General features: G+C 42.9%; 1 long non-coding RNA gene across 1 annotated transcript; it reads left to right on the top strand.

Moving 5' to 3' along the window:
• The first annotated feature begins 1,852 nt into the window (after nucleotides 1-1,852).
• Nucleotides 1,853-15,108, top strand: LOC123839641 (uncharacterized). Its single transcript, XR_006789687.3, has 3 exons — nucleotides 1,853-2,074; nucleotides 3,532-3,672; nucleotides 14,972-15,108. It is a non-coding gene; the product is annotated as an uncharacterized LOC123839641 (long non-coding RNA).
• The last annotated feature ends 2 nt before the right edge of the window (nucleotides 15,109-15,110 follow it).

The following is a 15,110-nucleotide window of genomic DNA, read 5'->3' as shown; positions in this document are numbered from 1 at the left end:
CATAAATGACTTCGGCTCAAATCCTGTGGCAGGATCTGTCTCTGGGTGAATCCAAGCTAAGATGGCTTCATTTACTGTTCCTACCTTTATCTTCCTTTCACATGGATCTCTCACTTATACTTTTCATTTGGGCCCTTATGTCTCCGTTCGGACTATGTTTCTAGGGGCAACACATCTGCAGTTCCTTCTTCCCTAAAGGCAATCCAGTCCGCATCACCTTTAGGCTCCAGGGCAAGTGGGCAAACATCATCTGGGGATAACTAAGAGAACAGACCTCAAGGAACTAAGGCAGCTTAACCAAAGCCATGTGGTATTAGCAGTAGAACTGGGAATAGAATGGTTTGCTAAATAAGTTGTGTCTTATCACAGACAAGAGGGTTGGTGTAAGTCTCACCAGCCTGGGAGCACATATGTTAATCTTAGGCCTTCATCTTGCCAGCAGGAACTTAACGTCCTTTAAAGAGTGTGCCAATTATCTCTGAGTGCTTCAAGCTGGCATTCCAGAACTTGCTCAGAAATCATCTTTCAGGTTCCTTTTCTCCCTCTGGGGCTCCTGAGGTCAACGTTCGCAGCCCTGGAAATGGCCAATGTGTTCCTAACGAGAGTGCCACTGTCTCTGCCAAGGGGCTTGTCTCCCAATGCTCTGGTTTCCCTGGTCAATAAATACAGCCCAGGAATCTTCCACGACTCTTGGTCAGCCATCATGATGATGTCCCTGGTGAGAACATCCATGTCCTTCCCAAGGGGCTGTCTCCGAGGCTCTCTGAGCTGCCACTCCCAGGACACAGGAATGGGCAACCCAAAATACTGAGCACGGAGCCTCTTCCAGGTCTCTGGGTTTGCATTGTCGGTACCTGGGCTTTCATCTTCCTCTCTCTTGAGAGGATCTCCTCCAGTTTCTGACCCTTGTGCCCAAATTCCCCAATAGCCCTGATCCAACAAAAACGTACACGTCCTCTCAAGAACAAACAGCAGTTTTCTTGCACAGAGATGCCTCCGTTCATTCTTAAAGGTAAAATGAAATAAAATCTCTCCAAAGGCAACCAAATACGTGGAGTAGAAAGTGTAGTTGGCCTATGGACAACATTTTTCATGATCACACAGAGCATTTCAGTCCCAAGAACCACAGCAGTATCTCAAAAGCCTCTTTCTTTTCTAATTAGGGTCTCAGCCTCATATTTACATACTCAAATGGCCCCTTGAGTGGCTTTCCTGGAACAAAGTTTCTTCTGAAGGTATCTCCAAGTCTTCTTCTCCTTACACCCCAAATTCCTTTGAAATGACAGCACTTTTTCTACAGCACCCGCCCCACCCCACATGGACTTTCTTCATTCCTGTCATGTCTTCAGAGACCTTAGGACCAACTTTCAAGGCATCAGTGGTATGGGCAAGCAGCCCGAGAATGGAATGTCTCCCCTTTAGTGGCGACCATGGAAAGTTCTTCCACATACAGGAGCATGAATACTGACTGAGCAGAGCCATGGGGCTGGATCCCTTTTCATCACACTCATGCTACCTCCTCGTCCGTTTTTAAGCTCAGTTTCAGGTTAGCCTCTGGGTGTGCGCTAAGGACAAACGGTCTTTCTTGCTACAAGTGTGGGACGGTTGCCTGATGCCCCTTAGGCAGGAGGGCGAGATTTTGAGGATGGTAGGGACACTCCTCGGAGGGGGCCCCCTGGAGGCTGGCTCTGGGCAGCTCTCACCAACCACCCCACGGGAAAGTGACCCTCACAAACTCTCCTTCTGCCAGATGTGTTGCTCACTAGACAGTGGCCAGACCACGCGAGGACAACCAGGTGAAAGTCTCTACTTTCCATGTGAGGTGGAAAGCCTTTCTGGAGTCCCTCTCCCGATCCAGACGTCGCTAATAGAAGGGAGCCTTGGGAAAGCTGACTCATCCTGCTTTGCTCAACTTTGCTCTGCCTCCTACTCAGTCATAAATTGCTGCACAGACTGTGCCAGATAAATTGACATTAAGAGTTATTAAAGGAACTAGTCGACAGTTTAGAAAATGTGCATTCACGGCAAGCGTCGGCGGTCCTCTGGAAGAGCCGGGGCAGGGCAGAGTGACTTGGTGAGTCACCGAGCCAGGGCCTGGCAGTTCCAAGGGTGGGAAGAAATCCCAGGGCTCAGGGAGGCCCAGCGTGGCCCCTTAAGGAGGCAGCCAGGGGAACCCGGGGGCGAATGCACGGAGCCTTGTCTGTGACACTGTGTTTTACGGTCTGTGGGTTAATGTCATGACTTGGGTTTCACACAGGGATTTGTGTATTGAAGGCTTCCTTTAAAACCATTGTTTTTATTTTGGGCAGCGCAGTGGTAATGAACCGTGGTAGTGAGTCGTGGTAGTGGTGGTGGTGGGGGGTCCCTCCTATCTGTACGTGCGCAACCGGAGCTTCTGTTTCTGCTGCGTTTCCCCGGATTTGCGCCCTGCGGGAAGTTCGTAGGATCACACCCAGCCTGGTGCTTCCCTGGCATACACTTTTCAAAATGTGCTGTAGGCGCTCCGTAACAATTGCTGGCAGGAGAGACTGGGGAGCCGCTTCGAGGGCTGGCCGCTGGCGTCGGGAGGAAAGCACTTACCTGTGACTCGCCATTTACCGTCCAGGGGAGCCGATATATTCGGGTTTAGTGTAAAATCAGCTGAGACTTGTCTGTGACTTAAGCTATTGCCCAGGTGTTTTTGGAGAAGGCTTACTGGGGTGTTTTTCCAGATAACTGTGGTTGCCCGTTGAGTGACCTCTGGATAGCAACAGTTAACGTTTAATTACATGTTTGCTGTATGCCAGAGAATGTTCTACAGGCTGTATGTCCATTAACTCATTTAATCCTCAGAGCAACTATTTGAGCTAAGTTCTCTCATCATGCCTATGAAACAGCCGAGGAAACTGAGGCACATAATAGGCGTTAAGTACCTTGCTGAGGATCACACAGCTAGCAAGTTATGGAGCTGGGATTGAAACTCAGACATTCTGGCTTCAGACACTGTGCTTTTAGGCAAGACCCTACAGCGCTGTTTAGCAAATTTTGAACACACACCGCCACACCCCACAACCCCCCCACCCTCCCAGCCCCCACACATGCACCCACACAACCACTCACCTATCCATCAAAAATTTAAGTCCCCTTTGGAATAAACAGATTATATATAATGACTATGTTTTTAAGAAATCTGTTCAATCTACTTAGCCCCTCTTCCCGAGCCGCTTCTTGGCTGTCAGACATGGTAGAGGACACCCACAGTGAATAAAACCTCCGTCTAGGATTTTGAAAGCCATAACGAACACTAGAAATGATGACCGTAATTTATTCTGGAGAAATCAAGATAGGGACCGATTGGAAACTATATGATTTGCGATATCTTAAAAAAAAAAAAAAAAAAGATAACACTGAAGTTTGCCCCATGAGAAATTCTCAGAGTGACTTTGTTATGTGGCATTCATACTGGGTAATGTTCATTATGTTCCAAAATTTAATTCATATCTTTATATTCTATTCCTCCAAAAGCTCTGAAAGATGTTTATTGTCCATTAGGGTTTAAGAGGGTATCTGCCTGTCCTACTGAGAAGCTGCCTGAAGCTGCATGATCTGCATATGGGCCTTTGATCTAACTATCATCACTGGCTGACCGACCTGGGAAACGGGACGGCCTGGGTGGAGATCTGGTAACACCAGGTAACTACTGACCTTTTGGGGGCTGTTGTCTCATCTGTACAGGGAAGGGAGTGAGTGAGAGGACCTCCAAGGTCTGTCTCAGTTCTTTACGAGTCCACGATTCTGATTATTTTTAGCCACATTTCTGGAAGGCTAACCTTTATACACATTTTTCTTACATGTGTAACAAAACTTTTCATTCTTGGCACTGGGTTTTTGGCATAACAGCATCTTCAGACAAGCCTTCTTATCTTGGAAGATAACATTCAGAAAAAGGGGCGATTTACTTTTTTTACTTTAGACAAGTTAAAAAATGCTTTCTTCTGGTCTTCCAAATCATTTTCTCTTCATACAATTCCTAACTAGTGAGTAGGCAGGGTGTCTGGTAGTCAAATAACCTTTAAACATAGAGAACCAACCTATGGCTTCTTCCAGAGGCCGCTCACAGTAATCACTTTGTAGATTAGCAGGTCTTTTAATAGGGATGAAGCACCGGGGCTGCCTGCTGGTCTCTTGGCACCTGTCCTGGAATTCACTAATGTTGTATTCATATTCTGGATTTGGGTCTTTTGTCCCCCATTACCTCAACACCTCTTTGCTATTAAAAAAAAGAATCAATGACAACGAAAGACAAAAACAACCGGGTGTCAAAACAGTAACAGATTAGTGACTTGGGTAACAATACAGGCATGCCTCCGAGACACCGCAGGTCCTATTTCAAACTACTGCATTGAAGTAAATATCACAATAAAGGGAGTCAAATGAATTTTTTAGTTTCCCGGTACATATAAAAATTATGTTTGCACTGTGCTGTCATCTGCTAAGTGTGCCATAGTATTGTGTCTAAAAAACCCAATATACATACAGTAATTAAAAAAATGCTTTATTGCTGGGGCACCTACGTGGCTCAGTCAGTTGAGTGTCCGACTCTTGATTTCAGCTCAGGTCATGATCTCAGGGCCCTGATCTCAAGGGCTCAAGATCTCACTGAGCGTGGAGCCTGCTTGTCCCTCTCCCTCTGCTTCTCTCTCTGCTCACGCTCTCTTTCTCTCTCTCAATCTCTCAAATAAATAAATAAAATATTTTTAAAAATACTTTATTGCTAAGGTAAATGCTAACCATCATCTGAGTATTCAGTGAGTCATAAACTTTTTGCCAGGGAAGGGTCTTGCCTCGATGTTGATCTGCTGACTGATCAGAGTTGCTGAAGCCTGCAGTGGCTGTGGCAGTTTCTTAAAATAAGACAACACTGAGGGGCGCCTGGGTGGCTCAGTCATTGGGCGTCTGCCTTCAGCTAGGGTCATGATCCTGGAGTCCCGGGATCAAGCCCCACATCGGGCTCCCTGCTCAGCGGGGAGTCTGCTTCTCCCTCTGCTCCTCCCTGCCAGCTTGTGTCTCTTTCTCTCCCTCTCTCTCTCAAATAAATAAATAAAAATCTTAAAAAACAACAGCAACAGCAACAATACTGAAATTTACTCCATCAATCAACTCTTTCTTTCACCTGAACGCTTAGAGGCCATTGTAGGGTTATTAATTGGCCTCATTTCAATCTTGTTGTGTTTCGGGATATAAGGAGGCCCAAGGAGAGGGAGAGAGATGAGGGAATGGCTTGTTGGTGGAGTAGTCAGAACACATACAACATTTATCAATTACATTTGCCATCTTAGGTGGCCTTATGTCACGGTGCCCCAAAGCAATAAGAGTAATAACATCGAAGCTCACTGATCACAAATCACCATAACAAATGTAATAATAGTGAAAGAGTTTGAAATATTACAAGAATTACCAAAATGGGACAGAGAGACGAATACAGAGCACAATAAAACAAGGTATGCCTATAATATATATATATATATTTTAGATTTTATTTATTTATTTGAGAGAGAGAGACAGAGGTAGTGAGAGAGCACAAGTGGGGAGGAGAGGGAGAAGCAGGCTCCCCACAGAGCAGGGAGCCCAATGCAGGGCTTGATCCCAGGACCCCTGGATCATGACCTGAGCTGAAGGCAGACGCTTAACTGACTGAGCCACCCAGGTGCCCGCAAAAAATATATTTTAACTATAATTGTAGTAAGAAAATGAAGGACATGTGGTCTTCACGGTGTTCTGTAGGCAATAAAATGGAAGCAACACGATCAGTTAGGTGGAATCCTAGCTCTTTGATTAACCATACTCAGGCAGCATGGGTTAAAAGATTGAAAAATAGAGCAAGGGCTTAAAACGTATCCCTCCCCTCATGGCCCCATTCTTGGCCCTGCCTTATTCAACATTTCAAATTGAAATTTTAAATACAAAATGTAAAATATACATTAAAGAGGAAAGAACAGTATAATAAGCCTCCATTTATCCAACACCCAGATTCTAGACATCCTGAAGCTACACTGGCTTCATCTACCTTCCATTTTTCTCTGCTGAAGTCTTTTACAGCAAATTTCAGAAAGTATATTATGTTATCCCTGTGCAATTCACTGGGAATTTCTAAAGACTGAACCTTTTCTTTTGTAACATAATAACACTATCACAGCGAAGGTAACGATTATCCCTTGGTACCTTCTAATATCTCGATTGTCTCAAAATGGCTTTTTATTGTTGGTTTTTCAAACAGGGATCAAAACAAGGTCCTGACATCACATTTAGCTATTATGTCTCTTAGGTCTCTTTTACTCAAGAGCAGCTCCCCCTGCCACCCCTGCCCCCTTTTTTAGTCAGTTGCTTGTTAAAGAAACTAGGTTAGTTGTCCTGTGGAAGGCCCAGATTCTAGATCTGGCTGTTTTCTTTCTTGTGGTGTCATTTAGCTTATTCATCACATTCCCTGGAACTTCCAGTTAGCTTGATTAGACTCAGGTTAATTTTGTGTTTTTAGGAACAATACTTCATAGGTTGGAAGGTGTTCATCATACGGCATCACAGAGGGGCCTGTTCACCTGCCTCACTTTAGTGTTCCTAACTTAGGTAGGCAGGTTCAGATGGTGATAGCCAGTCCTTTCAATATAAAGTTCCCCATTGATAGGGTGATGATAGCAGTTTTCCTGGATTAGTCCCAGATTATGACCGTTCTGCTGGTGTTCTGACCAGTTTATCATTTGTTCTCAATTTTTCATTTTTAAACAAACTGTTGTTATCAAGACTTGCATTAAAATAAGCCAAGATGGATTTGGTAGACCTCTACTTCGCAGTTCAGCTCCTGCTATACTTTCATCTAGAAGTTTGTGGTACATGCATGCGCTGAACACAATTTTCCCTTTAACAAGTAGTTAATCTGAAAGGTGACGAGCAATAACCATTTCCTGATGTAATCTAACTAGCTGCTCTCTTTCAAGGACAGCACACGGGGTGTTTGTTGATAAAACAAAGTTTGCTCAGATACAATTGGCCAGGGACAGCTAACTCTGTCCAGTTTCAGTTGGAGGTGGGACATTTATTCAATGTTGTTGCCCTCATCGGGCACTTGGTGTACTAGACACTTGTGGAGTGCTATTGCCTGCAAGATGCATGAAGCCACCAGACTGTCAGTGTGGGCATTGGGAAATGTAGGAAATTATGGGATAGGTATACAAAATTGTACGTGGGAAGAAGAGGTTGAGCTGTCCTGCCATGGGGGTGCACAGGAAGTAGGCTGAATGCTCTTGCATTATCATTTACTCTACGGTTACATGCCTACAGTTACTTATTTGTTTCTGATAAACATTCTTGCTAGCAAAAATCTAAAAAAGATAGCAGTGTATGTTTAGTGGAAAGTTAAGTAATAAAATTCTTCTTAAGTAAGTCGATGGTGAATGTATAACTTGCCCCAAAATGTTTATCAGTATTCACCACCCACCACAGGGTGCATAGTGACATTACTGACCACGTGAGAACCAGAAGATACAAACCTCACAAAGAAGCTTCACAGATTAGTAGTTATTTTAAGAAGACCATGCCTCACGATGGTGACTTAATGTATCTGCAGTGGCAGAAGGTGCTTCTACCCATCAATCAATGATGACTTTTCATTCAGATCAAAATACAATTATTTTAGGTTAATTTTGCTCATTTTCAATCCCCATTTTTTTTTTGTTTATCTAGGAAAAGTGAAATACTAGCTATTAAGGTCTTTATGCCATTACCAGAAGAACTTCATAAATAGCGAACACTGATTCATATTAATGTCATGAGAGCCTTCAAACAGAAGTCACTTAATTCCCATGATGTTTGTTGTTTCATCTGCTTTGTAGAATAAAAACAAAATTTCTAGAAGTTCATTCTGTCGAAGGGCACATTATTGTGAATGCTATTATAAATTCAGATATAAGGTTAACAGAGATAAAATTATTTTTATGGTGATAATGACAAATATAAATTTTGATGGGGCCAGGTATTGTAAAAACTGTTTTTACTAAATTAAGAAACTTAAAGAGTATAAATACACTTGTGATTGATTGTGATGCACACATAATTTATAGTTTCATCCAACCATGCTGTAATAGTTTACTAATCAAAACAGAAGCTGTAATTGTCAAAATTTACAAATATTTACACATTTATCACAGTTGTTATAATTGAGTAACAAAATTTTTGTGATGAAGTAATTTTTGTATTTATCAAAACATAATGAATATTTGTTTCATTCAAAACAAAAATTATTTTAAGTGGTAGAACATGCTTCCTCTCTTTGCTGCCAACTGTGAGTTATAGTCTAGGTATGCACATGCCTTTGAAGAATGACTTTGTAAACCAACATATGGCATTGAACTTTCTATAAAAGATTCTGATAAATTTTGATTGTATTTTGTTCAAAATCAGTTGGGATTTTTAAAATTAGAATATTGAAAGGATGAAACCCCAAAAACTTCAGATTTGAAGCTTTTGGTGAATTTTCATGATTGAGAAAAGAGCTTGTGAAGAGCAAGGCATTAAAAATTATTTCTATAAAAATCGAGGGAAAAGCAGAACAAATTAAACAATAGTAGAACAAACTATATTTAAAATTTAATTTTGAATTATAATTGCACCTTGGAATACATTAAACTGTGGGAAGAATTCCTTGATGGAACTTTTACTTTAATTAAAAACTTATGTTCTGTATTGGAATGGAATGAGTTCAGAAAGTTTCTGATGTTGCAGCACCTTCATTTGGTGAAGGCTTGGAAATAATAATAGAGTTTTTGTCTTATAGAAATATTTGTGAGTTTTGTCTTATAGAAATATTTGTTAAAAAGTAGAGGCAAAGGCAATTCTTTTATTTTTATTTAAAAAAAATTTTTTTAAATTCAAGTTGTTAACATATAGTGTATTATTAGTTTCAGGGGTAGAATTTAGTGATTCATCAGTTGCACAAAAGGCAATCATCTTAAAAATATTTGGGCTACAACATTTATACATTTCTAGATAAAGAACATTAGAGAATGGATGAAGTGCTCTGCATGTCTAAAACTGGGGTGCTAGCAGAAGGGGAAGCACATCCATGCCCTTAGTCCGTGTCTCTTCATGTGAGGCCACGTTATCCCTGCATGGCACGGACTGGTTATTCCAGGCGATGAGGCCATATTGGAGGCTCAGCCTTGGCCTCTGTTTGGGGCAGGTTAGGGACTCAGGGGTTGTGGTAGCCAGGTAAGACTTGTTGAAAGGAACACTGTTATGAAGCCTCTATGGAGCAAGCTCTGGGGCGGCTGACTGGCATGCAGAGAAGGGGCTATCTTTTCCACCTGATTAATGAGAATGTCCTCTGCCACGGATGTCTCTAGCAGACGTGTGCATGGGACATAAACATCTTCATGCTCTAAATCGCTCTGAAAGATCCACCCACACATCTCTACCCCAGACTTGTCACCAATTCTCCAGGTCTCTGAGCAAGCAGCCAAGCCATTAGCCATTGCTTATGAATCATTATAGATTTGTTTCCCAGGCCATTTCTCCTTCTGCGGGAAGTGGATGACCAGATGTACCATTTGAAATTCTGCCCACCAGGGTAATTTCCTTCATCACTGCCTTTCAGAACCATCCCTGAGTGTGATGTAGTGGTGTAGCCATCCACTTCTGGCTCGTGCCAGCATATCATGCTGATTCATCTGTAGACAAGGTCTGTGCTTTTCTGATTACTGGACATAATAAACTCATTCAGAGGCCATGGGTGTGGGTTAAGGGGGAGGTGGTAAAGCAGTAGGAACAGGAGCCAGGGAACTGGAGCCTGAACTTTCCACATGTCAGAGGTTGGAGACAGTCTGTGGGTTTGTGGGTTAAGGGGGAGGTGGTAAAGCAGTAGGAACAGGAGCCATGGGAACTGGGACCTGAACTTTCCAGACCTGTTTGGTCTTGCTCTCATACATGCCACTTCCAATTTGTAATGGAATGTTGCTGTGCATGTCCAGTTTGGTAGTTTGGTGGATTTCATTCATGATGGATACTCAATACGATGGACAGTTGGGTTGCCCAGTCAACTTGGTATCCCTTGGTGATGTGTAAAGTCTCTACCAGGGACTATGAGCCAGCTTTTAAGAATGGAGAATAGTTGTCAGCAGAGGAAGGCATGGGGCTTTGCCAATCACACTGACGAGCTCCACTGACACTTTCATACCTTTGGGTCTATTGATAATGAAAGTTTAGTGGCAGAGCACCTTGCACAGCAGCCCAAACATGTTGAAAAACTCTGTTTTGTTTTCTGCTCGACCCAAAACTGGCAGCCTATGGGTTCCTTGGTAAATGAACTATAGCAGCACATACCTATATATGGTATATATTGCTTCCAAAACCAAAAGAGGGCCACCAAATGTCATGTTTCTTTCTTTGTGGTATATGGTTCAAGGGGAAGTGACTTGGTTCTTACTTTAGAGGGAAATCCCCACACAGTCCACTCGACTCCATTGTACCCCTGGAAGCTTCGATATTGCAGGCCTACATAATCTTTCACGGGGACTATCTCCAACCTCTGACATGTGGATGTCTTACTTAGACTTCAAGGGGGCTTGATATGACCTGCTCACAAGACCAATGAGTAAATTGTCATCAGTGTAAAGGACAAGCATGATGTTTTATGAGCTATTGAGAAGATCATAACCCCTCTAAACTATATATATACACATGCATATTAGATAGATAGATAGATAGATAGATAGATAGATAGATAGATAGATGATAGATAGATGAGTCCTGGTGGTAAGGAGTGGGGTAAATGTAAGTATTGGCCCTGCCAGCAAGGTATGAAATAGAACTACTGCTGTGCTTGTCATTACCACATCTGATTAAGTTTGCCATAATGCATAGTAATTCTTCATGACCCATTTGACCTTTGCTGTAGCCAAAAGTATGAGTCCTTAGGAATGTGATAGGAATCACCACCCCTTTGTCTCTCATATCTTTGATGGTAGCACCATTGGTCTTTGTCATCCTCTGGAAATGTCTTGCTTCTGCTTTGCTCTCTTGACTGAGAATGAGTTTTAGGGAGGAGAGGATAGTTCCTGGGATTTCCACTTGGCTCTTCCTACCTAAACAGCCTTCACTTCACAGGATAGGAAGCTAGTGGAGAGCTTTTGCTAGTTGCTCTGTGTATCTATTTCCACTGTACAGTACATTAGGGACTAGGGATAGAGCTACCAAGTGGGTCCACAGTTCTACTGGCCCTACTGTTGGGTGGACATAACCCCTTCTAACCCTGACCTCCATAAGACCCTATCTAATTGGTGCACAGTGGAATTTTGGGTTTCTGTACGGTCAGTGGATGAGTAACTGGGAAATCTGAATGAGGCTTATGGATTGCACTAATACCAGTTTCTTGACTCTATTATTGTACTGAAGTTGTAGAAGATGTTAGCAATGGGCAAGGGGGAAGGTGTTTGGAACTTCCCTGTGTATTTCTCTGTAACCTCTTGTGAATCTACAATTATTTCAAAACAAACAAAATTTTTTTTCATAACAAAAATTTTAAAATATAGTTGTAGGGCACTTGGGTGGCTCAGTTGGTTAAGTGTCTGCCTTTGGCTCAGGTCATGATCCCAGGGTCCTGGGATCGTAAAACGGCTTCCTTTGCTAGGCTGTTGAGAGGATCAGAGAAAAATGAATCTAGTACAATGTACGGGGTAGTTTTTTAATCAGTTATAGCCACACAAACACAAACATATATACCCACCTGCATTTTTGACATTCCTAGTCTCCTACCAGTGAGACATGAGCTTAGAGCAACTAAAGTTGCTCTTGTTGCCATTACCTTATTCATTATAGTTATTTTCTGGTTGGTTTTATGGATCTTGTAAAACTAGTTTTGAATGAAATATGTATCCTTACTTTTTCCATCTTAATTTTTAAGAGCACATACATCCTTCAGTTGCTAAGTAACACGCCTATAATGTGTTCTCACAGTGGTTCCATCCGAATAATTTCTGTAATCACTTAGGAGATTGCTTTAATAGTGTATCATCTTAAATGGTAAGAAATGACTAATTCTAGGCTGTTTGGAGAAAACTGACTGAAGTATTTCCTCAAAGGCAGGAGGTTCAGCAGCCAAGGAGCATGGGACGAAGCACATGATCTATACCTCGCTCGCCGCAGGTCTCCTTCACGAGTGCATTACTGCCTTTCATGCCTCCAGATGGAACACACACTCACCAGGGAACTTTTTAAAGTTCCAAAGAGCCAAAGGATCCAGAAGGGGAGATTTTTAAAAAGGAGTATTTTGCTCTAGCGAATTGAAAAATTGCATTGATCACTGCCATAAATGCAGCCTGATGCAGAAGTTAGGCAGTATTGCTTTCTATCAGGGCAGAAACACCAGCAGAGTGGAAATAGGGAAATAGCACGGCTGTCCTAACTGAGGGAGAACACCTGACAAGACACCCAGCAGTTCGGTTGCAGGAGCCCCTCTGTGATATCACCTTCTTCTGCTTTTTTACACAAGGGTCCTGGAACAGGTGGCCAGGTGCTCAGAAACATGCTCATTTGAGCTGGGGACCCAGAGGACAGAACCTCTGATTTTGAACCCCAAGGCATGGGCCAGGTTTGTGTGGCTCCCATGGGTAGATTCTACCTCAGTCCTGACCATCTTATAGAAGCCACGGTCCAGGGCGGTGTGTATAAGCAGCGCAGCCCACATCCATGTCCCTCCTACTCTGAAGAGATTGGGTCCCTTAACTTTCCTTCCCTTCTGTTGACTGATTTCCTTCCTCTATCACCAGACTTTTAGAAAGGCCGGTCTTGCAATGTCTACACTTTCTGGCCCCACATTTTCTTTTCATTTCATTGTAGTCTGGATCCTTACCCTCCTCCCCAAGTAATCACTAAACTGCTCTTCCTGAGGTCAACTGTGGCATCTTAAATCCCAGATCCCTGCCCCATTTTCAGCCCTCCACCTGAAGGATGGCCCTGCTATGTTTGACATGAGACATGGTCTCCTCCTTGCGGCTTGCTTCTCCAAAGGCTTTGGCTCTTCTCTCTTGGTCTGTCAGTCAGCCTCATCTCCTAATTCTCCTGTTCCTCTCCCCGTTTCTTCTTGGTCCCCTTTGCTGATCCTCTTCTTTCCATGCTGTAATGTTGGTGTCCTAGAGAATTAATTTTTTAGTTCTTCCTTCTTTTACCTCTGTCCTGCCACCCCTTCCCCCTTCCCCCAAGTCCAGAGTCATCTTACCCACCCTACTTGGTGCTGGGCACTATGCTAGTGCTGGAAATACAGAGATGAACATTTTGTACCATGGTGTAAGTTTGGACAATGAGTGGGGGTGGGGGGATTCAATTCTATGTGATGGGAAGGAACAGGGAGTACAACACACTGGAGTATTTACCAAGTTGCATAATCCTTAGAAGTGAGGGTCTGTCGGGCCTAAGTCATGGCCTTCCAGAAGAAAGGGTGTGTGTGTGTGTGTGTATGTGATGTAACACGCATGTGTGCCCAGAAGCCTTGCGCAGTTGAGGAGCTGTTCCACTCTAAGAAGGGGGCCTTATCTTGCTCAGGCAGTGCTTTAAAGTTACCAGAAGATTCGTTGGGGGAAGCTGGCTTTGCCCCAGCTTGTAGATGAGTCACTGATTCTTCAAATTCCCCCTTTGAACTCTACACTCAGGGTCCCAAAGTATTTTTGTGTCTCCAAGGGTGATTTCAAAAATATTTAACAAAGACATCAACACAGCTCAATCAGAATGAATGATTGAGCAAGATTCCTGAGGTGCCCTTCTGTGCCATAAGGTGAGTCCTTTAGAGCCTTTAGATCATAGAGAAGTGTGTGTGTGCACACGTGTGTGTGTATGCGTGCACATGTAGGGTGTCCTGAAGGAGAGGCTGAGCAGCTGAGGCAGAAAGAAGGGGATTTAGGGGGTCTTGGGACAGTGCGATTTCCCAACTATATGAAGGTATTTTAATATATTAACATCCTGTATGGCCATAGAGAGGCAGTCCTACCTTCCTCCTGAGACTGTAAATTCTCTGAGAGCAGACTTATTTTTAAGGTCAGCTGATTGGCACCCTTAATTTCCCTTTGCCATGTAACCCAACATATTTACACATTCTGGTAATAAGATGTGGACATTTTTCGGTGTGGGGGGGGGTGTGTTATTTTGCCTAATATCTGCACCCATGAGACAAAAGACAAAACAAAACCCACAAGTCTCCTAACATAGTGTGAATGGCTAGTTAAAGCTTAGGATACATTTCCTGTGAAATACTGTAAAGTGTCATATATCAAGCGACACACATAATCAGTAAATATTATCCACTTGGAAAATTCCCCTGCATGACTCAAAAGTAATCTGGTAGATGCTAACCCTGATGATCAAGACATGAAAAAATTTGGTGAAGTTGTTCTATAAATAAGAGATTAGAAAAAGCAGTTTCTTTAAAAGTATGTGTATAAGTAATGCATTAAATATTTTGATTGCATCCTTAAGGGTTCTGTGTTTGAGTTGGCCTAAACACTTTTTAAAGATATTTTTTGTTGGAAAGCAGGATCCTCTGATAGTGTGGTCACCCTGTATTTGGGCGTATATGATAAATGTTTCTTTATTAAATATTTAATATATACTCAAAATAAAAATTCAAATGGTTAGGAGAGTAAATGGTAAAAAAATAAAGGGTTGTGTGTGTGTCCTGATCCACCCCCGTCCTACCCTCCAGAATTAACTACTATTAATAGTTTCTTGTGTATCTTTCCAGAAATGTTCTGTCTATAGGCCTACATGATCTAGCTCCTGTTTACTTCTTGTGATACTCTTCGCTTGCTCTCTGCCCCAGCCACTCTGCCTGCTTTTTGTTTTTCCAAAACATCTGGATCATTCCTGAAGTCCCAGGACCTTTGCACTTTCCATTTCTCTTCCTGGAATGTCTTCTTTCAGATCTCTGCATGACTAGCTCTGTCTCCTCTTCCAGGGACCAGCTCAAAATCCCTTCCTCGGGAGCCTGGGTGGCTCAGTTGGTTAAGCGGCTGCCTTCAGCTCAGGTCATGATCCTGGAGTCCCTGGATCGAGTCCCACATCGGAGTCCCTGCTTCTCCCTCTGACCCTCCCCC

Source organism: Mirounga angustirostris, unplaced genomic scaffold (assembly GCF_029215605.1).
Source record: "Mirounga angustirostris isolate CCGP_5_RB_7025 unplaced genomic scaffold, mMirAng1.0.hap1 SCAF_3, whole genome shotgun sequence".
Lineage (NCBI taxonomy): Eukaryota > Metazoa > Chordata > Mammalia > Carnivora > Phocidae > Mirounga > Mirounga angustirostris.
This window is presented reverse-complemented; position numbering and strand designations above follow the sequence as displayed.